We start from the raw sequence: 14,094 nt of genomic DNA, 5'->3' as shown, positions 1-14,094 counted from the left end.
AAAGATTTCTAGTTTCTCCCTTAGAATGCATAAGGAACACCTAAGTATGTCTAGAATAATCATCAACAATAGTTAGGAAGTATTTATGACCATGTACAAAGGGAATAGAGATAAGACCACATATGTCAACATGAATAAGATCAAAAGAATTATCAGAAGATGAAGTACTATGAGGAAAAGGCAATTTATGTTATTTAGAGTAATGATAAATTTCACAAATGTCTTTACAAGAGTCGTGAACATAAGGAAAGGTTTCACAAATTTGCTTGAGAACATTCTCACATAGATGTCCAAGTCTATAATGCCAGATATTAACATCCTTTTTTGAACAACTCAAAACAAAATTAATACAAACATGGTCATGTAGGATGAAAGCATTTTCATCATGGTAGTACAACCATTCCATCATCCTAGCATGCCCAATCATCTTCGATGAAAAATTGTTCTGAATTTGACAATGCTTAGAGAAAAAATTAGCTTGCAATCCATATCTTTAATAAGAGCTTGAACATAAATTAGGTTGAAAGAAAATTATGGAATGTAAAGAACATTGAAAATAATAAAAGAATATGAAAAATGTTTAGTTCCAGCAAACTCAGTTGTGACAATAGAGTTATTTGGTAATTTTACAGTAATGAGTTTAATTCTATAGAAACTGGAAAAATGGTTTAGATCATAAGTCACATGATCAGATGCCCTTGTATCAAGAATCCAAAGTTTACCTTGTTAGAGTTTATGAGTAGAAAAGTTGCTGCTTGTGCCTTGGACTAGGCTAACAACATGCTTTGAATCAATTTTCTCATCAAGGAGTTTTAGCAATCTTTGAATCTGATCATCACTTAGAGAGGTTCCATTAGTATCTTCCTTCAAGACCTGATTAGCAGGTCTTTGAGTTTCAGAATTAAGGTTGAGGTTGTAAACTTGTTGAGAACCTCCATTTTTTTTCATTGTAAGATCCTTTCTCTTGATCACTTCTCTGTTTCTACCATAGAGGATATCCATGTTTGGAATAACACTCTTCTGTAGTGTGATTCATTTTGTGGCAGTAGGTACACTGCTTTCCTTGGTTGGGATTTCTCCCTCTTCCTCTCCCTTGTGCACAAGAGCCAAGACCTCTTCTTTGGCCTTTCCAAGGTCCTTGTTCTTGAGCTCTATATCCTTATTTTGTTGTGTTTAACAACACTTTGTTTTCATTACTCAAATTTCCAGAACCACCATTTTTCCTTTCTTGTTGCATTATCAAAGAAAATACTTTTTTTATGCTAGGTAAAAGCTCCATTAACAAAATCTGAGTTCTAACATTATTGTAATTATCATTCAAGCCCTTTAGAAAACAAGTAACATGTTTAGTTTCTCTTTGCCTTAAGAAAGACTTAGAAAGATCACACTCACAGGGTTTACCATAGGTGCAGGTTGGTATGGGTTGCAAGAATTATAATTCTTCCCATAATTTCTTTAATTTTGTAAAGAAATGTGATATACTCCTTTCTCCTTGTTTGATGGAGTGAATCTCTTGTAAAAGGTCATAAATTTCAAAATAGTCTCCTTGAGAAAATCTCTCCTTCAATTCATCTCATCACTCTTTGGCAGAGTCTATGTACAACACACTCTCTGCAATGTCTGTTGCAAGAGACCTTATGATCCATGAAAGAATCATCACATTGTACCTTTCCCTTGCTTCGTAGGTAGAGTCACCAGGGAGAGGAGTTTTGATGCTGCCATTGATAAACTTCAGTTTGTTCTTGGATAGCAGAGCCCTTTGCATGCTCCTGCTCCAAGATGCATAGTTAGTATCATTCAAAGTATTAGGAATAAGAACCAAACTTTGGTTTTCTCCGGGATGTAGGTAATAAGAACTAGTAGGTATGAGGAATTGATATAGATCAGAATTGTTGGTCTTTTGATTGGTGTTTTCTGGCTTTGTTTCAGGTTTGTTGGCGATGATCTTCAGGAGAGACTATTAAGAAGTGCTTTCTTGATAGTCTTAATAGTGGATAGAGAGTTGCGGAAGGATGCCAAGTCTAGTAACCTGGTCTGGTACCATAAAGAGGCACCAAAACTCTCTTTTTTTGTGACAAAGATAAAGTCTCGTGAGGGGCTCATGCTTTCAGAAGAAAGCTCAGAGGAGGAGAACGTGAAGTAGAGAGAATCTAAGGAGCTACAGGGACAAAACGCAAGGCAAGAACAGAGAGAAATTGCAAGGTAAGAATTTTGTGCATCTCATTCAATACTCTTTGTGTTTTTTGTTACATAAAACTAGAATCTTAAATCCTGTTATATAAAAAAATTTGAAAGGAAAAAAATGAAAGGGAGAACCTTAGGTAACTGACCAAGTTAGTTATCCTTAGATCTAGGAGGGGATCAAGAAACCCTAAAAGAAAATTGAAATGAAATTGCAGATACAAATTGTCATCAATAATATGTTTGTTACTTGAAAATGAAATTACATCACATTAATCATGTCAACTTAAAAATTACAACACAGAATAAATAGAAAGTAGAAAGAAAAATTACAACTAAGATTAAAATTGAATCTAATTGATGAATCATGTTGTAAAGAAAAAATTAATTGGTAGAAAATGAAAAAAAAAGAATCTAATTGATGAAATGTAAGCAAAATATATATATATATATATATATATATATATATATATATATATATATATATATATATATATATATATTTGGAAAAACATTAGACATTGTAGTGCATAATTGAAAATCTAAAAATCTAAATATGCTAAATCTATGAACTATAAATTAGAATGCAGGAACTGAATTCTCGAAGTAAAAATGAAAATGCTGGAGAAAGGAGAAAGGAGTAGAGAATAACTTTAGTGAAAAGTGTGGAGAGCTTCTCATTGGTAGAAAATGACTTTAGTGAAAAGTGTAGAGAGCTCCAAGAGTAAAAGATAGAAAATAAAATAAAAAAACTAAACTAAAAAATTGTAAGCAATGAAATTACAAATTTGTCCCTTAGTATAAAGTTTAATAAAAACTACTTTTCTACTACAACTTTCGTGATTTATTCCAATCGGTTACCAATTCCAAAATTCATGTTCTAGTATTCCAAATGAAACTTTTGTGAGCCAAAATTACATTATAGCAAGAATAGACTCAATGTGGCATATGAAAAAAAATCATAAATCAAACAGTCAAAGTAAGTTTAATGTAGAGAAATACAAATTTTCTCTAAAAAAATACAATATTTATATAACATTCACTACAAATTCTATAAAAAATACAAATCTATTCTATAATTAAAGAATAAGAAAGATAGAAACATTTAGGAAATGCAATAAACCTTAGTACAAAATATGATTTATAGAGCTATCATTTTAACTCATAACCCATGGTTAGTTGTAGCTCCTTTTAAAATTAAGCCCTACCTTTTTGACCCACTTAATGAGAAGCTTTTTGAAAGCTCCCAGCCCCAAAAACCCTGAGTGGAGTGGGTTTAGTCTCCCTGTTCATTCAAAACTCCTTTTCTCTATGTTAATCAAACAATCTTCTTACCGAAACTTCTTCTTCTCACCCAAGTTCAAATCACTAAGGAATAGTCAGAACAAGGGGTTGCCCCTTCCCCGAACCTCACAAAATTTGCACGCTCCTCTATTCAGACCTTCAAGTCTAGTTTCACTATGGAACACCACCACTTCAAGTTCCACCTCCAGATTTCACTTCAGGTAGATATTCTTTTTTCTTTGTTTTTATTTTGTTGAGTGTTGGTTTTCTACTTGATTAGTGGCCAAAATGCTTGATTGGTGGCAAAGTTGACACAATATTATTATTTCTTTTGTTACACACAATTACGGGTATAAGTGGTTTTATTTAAACCTAGCCAAGTTCACCTAAGTATAATTAAGATTGAGTTTTCTATAAATCAGTGTGTTTTGGGGGAGCTGAACCCATAAAAATGGATTATTTTTCAAGGTATTTCACGAAAGTGATAACCATAATTTCCTCCTAGAAGACTATGTGTGTGCAAGTAATGAGTGGCAAGTATAGTTTACAGACCCACTATGTAAGGCCCGAGAAAATTAAATAATTAAATAAAGAATTATTTAATAAATGCGGGTAGTAGAAGCCTTTATGGCATTTAATGCTAATTGTGGTGACGTGGAAAAGTACTAGCTGAAGTGATTGAGAGTACTTTATTGTGTGAGAGGACTTGGGTTCGAGTCCTATGTATGTCATTTGTGTGGTGTTCGAATTATTTTAACTTTAATAATATGCATGATTATGTTGCGTGATAACATAATTATATAATTATAGAAATTATCACAAACATGATTTGGTTGATTTGGTTGTGCATTTGTCTTGTGATACAATGGTTGTGTGTTCAAAACTTGCTGAGAACGAAATTGATTTCTTTATTTATGCTAAATGTAATTGTGAGTTGAATGTGAAGGGGTGGAGAAACCTTAGAGACATTTGGGCAGCAAAGAGAATGGGGAAAACAACCCATAATGAGCTATGAAGGGCAATTATAAATAATTAAAAAGCCTTTTTCGTTTTTTTGTCATTAACCATATTTAGGACAATATAAAAAAGGAAAATAGAGTAAATAGGAGGGTTTTGAAGTCTGAAAACCTAGAGAGTGGTAAGGAGCACGAAAATTGAGTCAAAAGAGGATTAGAGGAAATCAAAGAGAGCTGAGTTGGGAGAGCACTAAAGGAACCAAATTTGGGGCCAGAAGAACCATCCATCTTCTTTTATTTGAAGCTGAGAAAAAAACCAGGTTAGGGGAGTTCTTTGGGCATATTTTTATGATTGAGGATATTCGTATACTCTGGATTGCATGTATGATAGTTTAGGATTGTGAATTTTCATGCTCTACATGGTATGGTTTAGAGGTGTAATTGTATTGAAATTGTTGGAGCCATCTTAAGCAATTGTATGAATATGATTGGGCTAATTGCATTATAGGGCTGTTGTGGTTCAATCACGAATTGTGGTGGTTCAATTAGGTCTAAGCATATCTATAAGAATTATTGTTGCCTAAGGAATGCGTGATAATGCTTGTTTGGGGTTTGGTTTAAAAATTCTGCGTTGTGCGTGCGTGACCAGGGATACCCTATGCTAATCTCGCTCAGGCGAGCCAGGCTCGCCTAGGCGAGAGTTGCAGAGTCTTGATCCTGTTTCTGCCCGAGCTACTCGCTTAGGCGGAGCGCCCAGGTTTTGGGCGATCTGTTATCTCGCTCAAGCGAGTACCTCTCGCTTAAGCGAGAAATCGAGGGGTGTGAGATTCTGTTTTGGGCACCTCGCGTAGGCGAAGAGGTTGATGCTTGGGCGACAAGGCTTTTCGCCCAGGCGAGAGGTTTTCGCTTAAGCGAGACCTCGTGCTTAACTTTGTGTTGTGCTTAACTCGCCGCATAGGCAAGAGTTTTTGGAGTCAGGTGAAGGGTGATCTCGCCCAGGCGAGGAGAGACTCGCTTAAGCGAGACTTCGCAGATAAATCAGGTTAGCACGCTCGCTTAGGCGAGAAAGCTTAGCCTAAGCGAGACAGGCCTAGTCGCTTAAGCTAAGGCTTCTTGCCCAAGTGAGTTTAGTGTAGTTTGTGTGTATTAATGTACGAATTGATGCGAGCGTGGATCAAGAGATGTTGTGCCATGAGCGGGTAGGTTCATGGGTGGTGATTGACATGTGATGGTATGAGCGGGGAGGTTCATACTCAATTACTCTCCTGTGGGGATACGAGCGAGGTAGGTTCGTATGTTCTGTGCTCACAGTTGAGAGATGTTGTGTGCGGGGAGGTACGTAGCTAGTGGATCACATGTGTTGGACTACGGGCGGGCAGATTTGGAGAGTATGACTACGAGCGGGGAGGTTCGTAGAGGCAGGACCACGAGCGGGCAGGTTCATGTGAGCATCATGAATCCTGAGTCCATGGCTAACTTTGTTGTTGGTGTGGAGGTTGAAAAGCCTTGGGAGTATTAAGTATTTGACCATGATCTAGCTATGATACTATAATTGGGTGTATTTATATTATTTGCTTGATATGTTTATTATATTCTTTTGAGCTCACCTTTTCTATTTGTGCTTGGCGATGATCGTGTGATTCTTTACACGGGAGTAGTTGATGATACAAGTGATGCTGCTAACACCTAAGACGGAGAGAGGGCTAGCTTGGGGATTTTGAGCTAGGGATTTCTTATGTTTTTTTTTTGTTTTGTTAGATTTTGGAACTTGTAATAAAATTACTATTTTATCTTTATTTAAATTATAACATGATTATCAATGTTTTAAATTTTCCCGAGTCTTGGGAGTAATAAAGTGTAATGTCTCATTAAATAAATAAACTTACTTCAATGACACATCACACAAAATAATAATAAGAGCATAGATGCGGAGTAGAGACTCACTCCCTAAAGATATCCAAGAGTTATAAAAAGGAAATCCTAGGGCAAACCACGATGCCAAACCAGACAAAGTACAAGGTCTAAAGTAACCAGAAACACAATACATATCAAATAATACATGGGCCATAACCCTAGCAAAAGACATAAAAAGAAAAGCCCAAGTGCAGTCGACTAAGCAGCGGAACCATCACCTCCCTGTTGGCCACGGGTGTTCCTCGCATCTGCTCAAATCAACAAGTTGATGATCATCGCAAAAGAGAGAACCACACAGCAAAACACACAACAAAACAGAAGGGTAAGCTAGAGCCAAAAGTAGTTTTATCATGTAATCAGATATACCATCACAGTCCAATATACATATATCATCCAAGCATGTTATGACCCTTCAATCAATATACTAAGACTTGACTCGACTCATCCAGATTACATATAATCTGGTCGGATTCAGCGGATGCTTGCACTTGTGGTAGATACCTCTGCTCACCCCCGAGCTACTCACCCCCAAGCTATGTGTTACAAGTGTTACAATGAATCAATCCCTCACCCACAAGGTTAGCCTTTAATGAATTTCAAGCCTCCTCCTACTCTCACCACAAGAGTCAGTCTGCTCTAAGTGAGACTAACTGACTCCTTAGAGTGTCAGGATGCAATCATTAACTTGAATCCTCACCAAATTATATAGATGGGGCACCACCAGGGACACCTACTAACAGGGGCCATGGAATTACGTCCCGACCACTGAAGCGCGATCTTGAAACCCCACCTAGATATTTCGAGGAATTACGCATTAACCAAGGACCAATCATAATCAAACAAGTAATATTTAACATGCATAAGTATATATATCATGTCAACCCTTACAATCCATCCTCACTTGTATTCCATATTGAATCCATTCCACTCATCCTTCATAAATCACGAATGTAGCAGTGTATTTCCTACCGACACTATGCCACATTCATTAATCCACCTTCACTCATGTCTCATGTCAAATCCATATCAAACTCATCAATTTAATTCCATGAATCACTCCATACAAACATCATGCTCACCTCATGTTAAGAATCATGAATCATAATTCCATCTTATTCATACAAGGTCACTCAATTCATACAGTTCATACTCAAGGTAAAGCATACCAAGCCAATCATACAATTAAGGGCCCAAAAACATGAAAGGTACAGTTATATAGAGAAGTCCCGTGCCAGTCTCGCCCGAGCCACAGGGTCTCGCTTAGGCGAGACTGTCATCAGGGAACCCTGTGAGATTCGCGGATTTTCGCTTAAGCAAGTCGCTACTTGCTTGGGCGAGAATGCCCCTCGCCCAAAAAGAGCTTCCTTGCCTAAGCTACGCATGCAACAACATACCTCAAGCCCCCACGCGTCCTCGCTTAGGCGAGCCTCTCTCGCTTGAGCGAGATGGTGTCTCGCTCAAACAAAAGCTCTCCGCCTGAGTGAGAGCTCGAGCGCGAGTTTGGGCCTATTTCTACAAGTCTCGCCTATGCGAGGCCGGGTCACTTGGGCGAGAACGTCGGGTCTCGCCACTGTTCATCCTGCACAACCATCCAAACACACTCCAACAACAATATACATTCATTCAATATTTCACAATGGCACCATAATCGTACGAATCATAAAAACAGTGGCAAGGAAGAAGAGCATGGTTGAGATAAACTTCCATGGACAGAAGAGAGCTATATGCATTTGGGAACAAACGGGATCCAAAACCCTACCAGAGGAAAATGGCAGCCGCTCAAAGGGTGTGAGGTTTCTGTTTTTCGAAAGTGAACACAAAGTTTAGGTTTAGGGAAGATTAGGTCTAATCTCTCCCCTTTGGACCAGCCCTTAGGCCCATAAGATTGGGGCAGCCCTTACAAAAAGGCAGAAAAATAAATGGGCCTTACATAAAGTACAACATTTGAATTTATTTATTCTTATTTATTTATTAATTTATTTTAATTAAGTAATTTTCAGTAGGGATGTTACACACTACACATTGGTGAGATTTGAGATGAACCATTTCAATGATTATAGACATTGAGATTGATTGATTTTGGTTTGTGAGAACATATTCTATCGTGATCATACCAACATCTATGGTTGTAATTTGCATGAACTTTCAATAATGTCGCCAAAAGATTCCATGAATGCACTAGTTTAATATGACTCTTATTCCTATATAGAAAAGGTAGCATTATTGAACTAAATAAGATCAATAGACTAAAATGAAAGAACAATATTTCCAACTCCAATAAAAAATCCCCTTTTGTCCCAAGTTATGACCAAAATCCACCACCTCAATTGAGTTTATATATTTAGACAAATTCATCTGATATACTTTCTCTTCATTAAAAAATTTCTCCCTTAATGCTTTGTATAAGTCAATCTGCGTTATTCCCTTGTAGGACATGATTTTTCTAGGCCTTCATGAATACTTTGGAGGTTCATTTTAGTCCCAGATTATTGGCAATAAAGGCAATTAAGTCATGTTTCATGTCGGTGCCACTTGCCTGGATGTTTACAATGTTAGAATGTCTAGAATAAATTAATTTCTACATGAATTTAACACTTATAATCCATGAATTGTTTATATTTAGCTTAAAGTAATAGAATGAGGTATGGAGAATTAGAATTTCTTGAAATTAATGCCATTTTGATGTATTGTAGTGATTGTGGAGGAAAACAACAATGATTTAGTCAAGCCACACTATTGGTGTTGAGCATTGAAGGCAGTAGAGAAAGAACATGAATTTTGGCCTTCTAGTTGAGCGACGTAGAATGGTTCTAAGCCATACAAGAAAACCATTTGCAAAAGAAAACTTGAAGCACCAAAGGAAGGGCCTAAGTTGCCATGGAAATCCTTCAAAGAATGAAAACTCAAGTGTTGATCACCAGAACAAAGGGTTGGGTTGAAATAAAACCCACCATGAGAGGAAACCCCTGTTGTTGAGCACTAAAGAATGAAGATGAGCACCGCCCAAGATTTCCTATAAAAGTAGGATCTTGCCTATGGTTTTGTCATCCCATTATTAGGTTCTTTAGGCATTATCTCTATAACAAAATAGAATATCCTAGTGAAAGGTATACGAGAGGAAAAACAAACTTCTAGAGCTTAGCTTTCTCTCTCATTATGAGTAGCTAAACTGTCTTGCATTGAGGTTGGATGTAATTGATTATAATTCTCTGTACTAATACCTCTTCAATATTTATTTATGCTTTTATTCAACTGTTTTTGGTTTGATTTATGTTTATTGCTTGGATGAATTGACAACTTATCTTATTTCACTAGTTTGTATTAAGTTGGAAGACTAGTCCTAAACTATGGTCCAATCAAACCATCTCATTCTTGTCAAAGACTTTTACATGCTTTAAAGCTTGAGCTGGATATAAAGTCCTACACTTAAGGCAATAATCCATTCAACCAAGAGCGGAGGAATCACACTGGTGTGAATTTCTTAGGTTCTAGGTTGTAGGAATGGGTCTAGATCTCCTTAGAGGACAGTGAATGAATGACATATTAAATATGAAAGATAGTGGCAAGAGATTAGAAGAAGAGGAGATAAAATTCAACCTCAACAAGTATTTATCATCATATTTTCCATATCTTAATTTAATCTTCTTTTTTCTATGATCAACACAACTTCAGTAAACACCATTTCATTGAATCCAATAGTAAATATTGGACAATCTTAAAAAATCTTCATGGATACGACACTTGTTTGATACTACTATGTATCTAGTACACATGTAGAAATTGGTTTCTATTCTAGCATCTCATCAATGATTTATTTATGTATATTAATCAAATATGAATTTCTTCATTATGAATTGAATAATGATATACATTTTTGTGCAAATTAGCCACGGACAATGGTGAACTTCACTATTCTTTTCTTAAATATGTTTTTGGTTCCTTAACATTAAGTGGAAATTGGAATTAGTCCTTGTTCGAAACTTTAGCTTAATTTAGTCCCTCAACTTTAGAAATGTGTGGATTTAATCTTTTAACCATGGATTTAGTGCTTTTAACCAAATTTTGTTAAGTTGATTTGACGTTTCAAATACGTTTTCTAGCTAACATTAAAACAGAAATGTGTCAAACGATATAAACAACTAAAATGCAATCGTGAAAGGCATTTGAAACATTAGATAAACTTCACAAAATTTGGTTAAAATAACTAAATTCACACATTTATAAAGTTTGGGGACTAAATTGGACCTAAGTTTCGAGAATGGACTAATTCGAAGTTATAGGACCAAAAACATATTTAACTCAAATAAAAAACATAGTTTACCAACCAATCATTCTAAAACAAAAGTGCAAGAATTAAGATTAGTTTTCCTTACCATTTCCCTCAAAGATGCTCCTTGGTTCTCTATCTCACATAAGAAAACCTAACTTAAAAATAGAGATCCTAACTAGAGATATAAGCATATCATTAAAATCATAGAGTGACGAAGATCTACCAAGAACACCTTTTAATCACATACATATAACCTTATAGCCCGTATACAACCCAAAGAGCTAATATATCTCAAAAGGATAAAAAGAAAACTTACTTTGTTGGACTCTTTGAATAAATTCATAGAATTCCTCACAACAAATGAATCTTTGATGTTTTTATCTTCAAAAGAATAAAGGTTAGAGTTAAAATTCTAGAAAAAAAATACATGAAATTTTTTTTTAAAAATCTTAAAAAAATAGCAACTTCTATAAAATAAACTTCCGTTAATAAAAAATCTATTATAACCCAAATCTTTTATTATTAAAATATTAATATTTTTTTTTTAAAATCATCACTGTCCACTATTTTTTAATTCTCACAATAATGTCTTAAATATAACATCTATGCTTACAAAAAATAAACATAAAAATAAATTTTAAAAACTTAAGAATAGTGGGAGTCAGCAATAAAAGTAGATAATAACATTTGTGGATGTATACAAATATATCCGATGGAAAATGATAATTTGATAAACCCTTTTCAATATACGTTTTCACAATGATAGTAATATTTAAAATTTTGATACATAATTATTGTATGATTGTATGTATTAAATGGCGTTGAAGGTATCACTAGACTTTAAAAATTGCTCCTTAGTGCTATACAAGAATCATCATTAAGTTTATCGGATTCTGATTTCAACGTTATATTATGCAACAGCATGGCACCGCCTATCACGTCGAATCACCGTGTTGAGAAAGCGTAATGGCCATACACGTGTTGGCTTGTGAATGGAAAAATAAAAAGACGGTACCTTTGAGGAGCATATTTCAAGCATAAATAAATTGTTTCGTTTCGGTCATTTATCATGAAACACTTTCTGTTTATTATTTACAAAAAGTATATAAAAATTCTGAATGCATAGAGAATTCAAATTAATTCTTAATATTTAATTTATTAACAGAACAATTCTCAATTAACTGTTAAATTAATCTGTAAATTTCATTTCGATAATAAAATAGTTTCACAAAATTTAATAAAGAATTAATTTTAAATTCGAGTATTTTCCCATATTTTACCGACATCAAAATTCCAACATCACTGCAGCGCCACCACCGCCCCATTTCCAACTAATTTAAGAACAGGCAATGGGGCAATGTCTCAAACCAAAGCGCCGAATTTTTCTTAGAATGTCGAAAGAGGGTGAGAAAAGGAAACACACCGCCAACGACGCCGTTTCAGACAGCCAGGTTAAAAAGCAGGCGCGCGACGTGACGGATGAAGAGGTCGAGGAATTCTCCGCCATACTCCGCCGCATGAAGACGGCGGTGAAGTACTTCAGGCGCGGCGAAGCGTCCCAGAGACGGTGGGCGGAGTCGCTGGAGGAGCAGATTGTGCAGGAAGTGAAAGAAAAAAGAGGCACTGGGAATTTGGGTTTGGATCTAAATGAAACTCCCACGCAAGAGTGATTATTCATTTTTTCTCTTACCACTTGATAATTTATAAAGAAACAAACGTAATTTTGACTTATTTTTATAAATAAGTTAAATTTACTTTATACAAAATTAAATAATATTTTAAAAACATTAAACTAACTTTAATTTATAAATAGGTGGTTTTTCTTTTAAATTCGTTTGAAGTGTTTTGGTATATTGTGTTGCTGAGTAGTATCTGTATCTTTTCTTTACTTTCTACGGGTTTCTGTTCTTGGCAAATATTAACTTTTATTGTAAGAGATTTATTACTCATTAAAGTTTGGTTTTTTTATCAATTATTTTTTAGTTATTGAACCAATTATTAATCTTGATTGTGATTATCGTTGGCCAAAACACAAGTTCTTTGTTGTATAAATTGTTTTCACGATTTGTGAGTAAACAATTTCTAACTAATACATTAATCTATCGAATTTTTCATTTATCAGTATGACATGTGCTAATCTTTTGTTACGTGTTTTTGCAAAGATATGCTATAGTGATATTCTTAATAACTATATATTAGTGGAATGAAGTATCGGTCAACTTTTTTAAGATTAGTTCATGCACTATAAGAAATTTTTTATATAATAATTAATTTTATGATAAAAATAATTACTCAATATAATAAACAATTTATATATCAATCAATAAATTACTAATATATCAGATGGAAGAATTTAGCATTTTGAATACTGTTTTTTATTTCATTACAAGATTTAAGTTTGATACCTTAAATACACATTAAGTGTAAAATTATGATTGATGGTTTTGGTAAGCTGTCTAATTACGAGACAGTAATAATATACCGAGCAAACAAAGTTTGGTAATTTGTGTTTCATAGAGTCATGTACTGATAAGAAATAAGTTAATTTTAAGAAAGAACTAAATCTTTACTACGACAACGAGAAATCTAAAATGTTAATTTTGTATTTGAATTACCTATATATTGTTGGCAGGTTGAGTAGATGTATTTTAGAAATATATTAATTTAAATGTATTAAAATATATAAGAAGTATTTTTAATATATTCAAAACAGTATATTTTAAAGATACAAATAAATAATATTGAAGAAAATATTTTTTTTATCAAAATGTAACTATTATTTTTTATATATTTATTTTATTTCTTAATAAAATTATCATTATAATGAATTTTAATATGTTTGAATAAAGTTAAATTTAAAAATAGAAACATAAAAAATGACTTTATCCATATTTTTAGGAACGGCTGAGAATTATTTCTCATAAAAATTATAGGAGACAAATAGTTCTTCGTTGGTAAACACATCTAAATCGGTGTTTACAAAAACAAAATAGATCATTTAAACTAATTGACTTTCTAAGTCATAACTTTTTCTGAAATTTCAAATAAAGGCACCTTTATTTAATAGATGACCAATTTAGGTTCTCATTCTTTGCCTCTTAATTTTGTCCCATTAAGGTATTTAGACAATCAGAATAGACCTAGATTAGATAGCATATTTTCCTCTCATATATAGCATTGCTTAAAGTTTAAGCTTTAAATATTGAATATGTGTTTTACTTTTATTCATTGAAAATATTATTTATCAACTGTTTATAGAATTGTCCTAATCTTTTTTTTTTTTAATGTGTGTAATTGAGTACAGAACAGTCCGTATAGACTAATAACAAATATTCGTTTAGCATTTTTTTTCTCATATATCGACTACAATCACTTTGTAAATAAAAAATATATAATAAAAGTAAACTATCCAAAATAATATTCTTATAACGGTGAGATGACATTTATAAGATTGCATATTTTTACTAATTAATTTTGGTATATCTAAAA

The sequence above is a fragment of the Vigna unguiculata genome, chromosome 2 (assembly GCF_004118075.2).
Source record: "Vigna unguiculata cultivar IT97K-499-35 chromosome 2, ASM411807v1, whole genome shotgun sequence".
NCBI lineage: Eukaryota > Viridiplantae > Streptophyta > Magnoliopsida > Fabales > Fabaceae > Vigna > Vigna unguiculata.
This window is presented reverse-complemented; position numbering follows the sequence as displayed.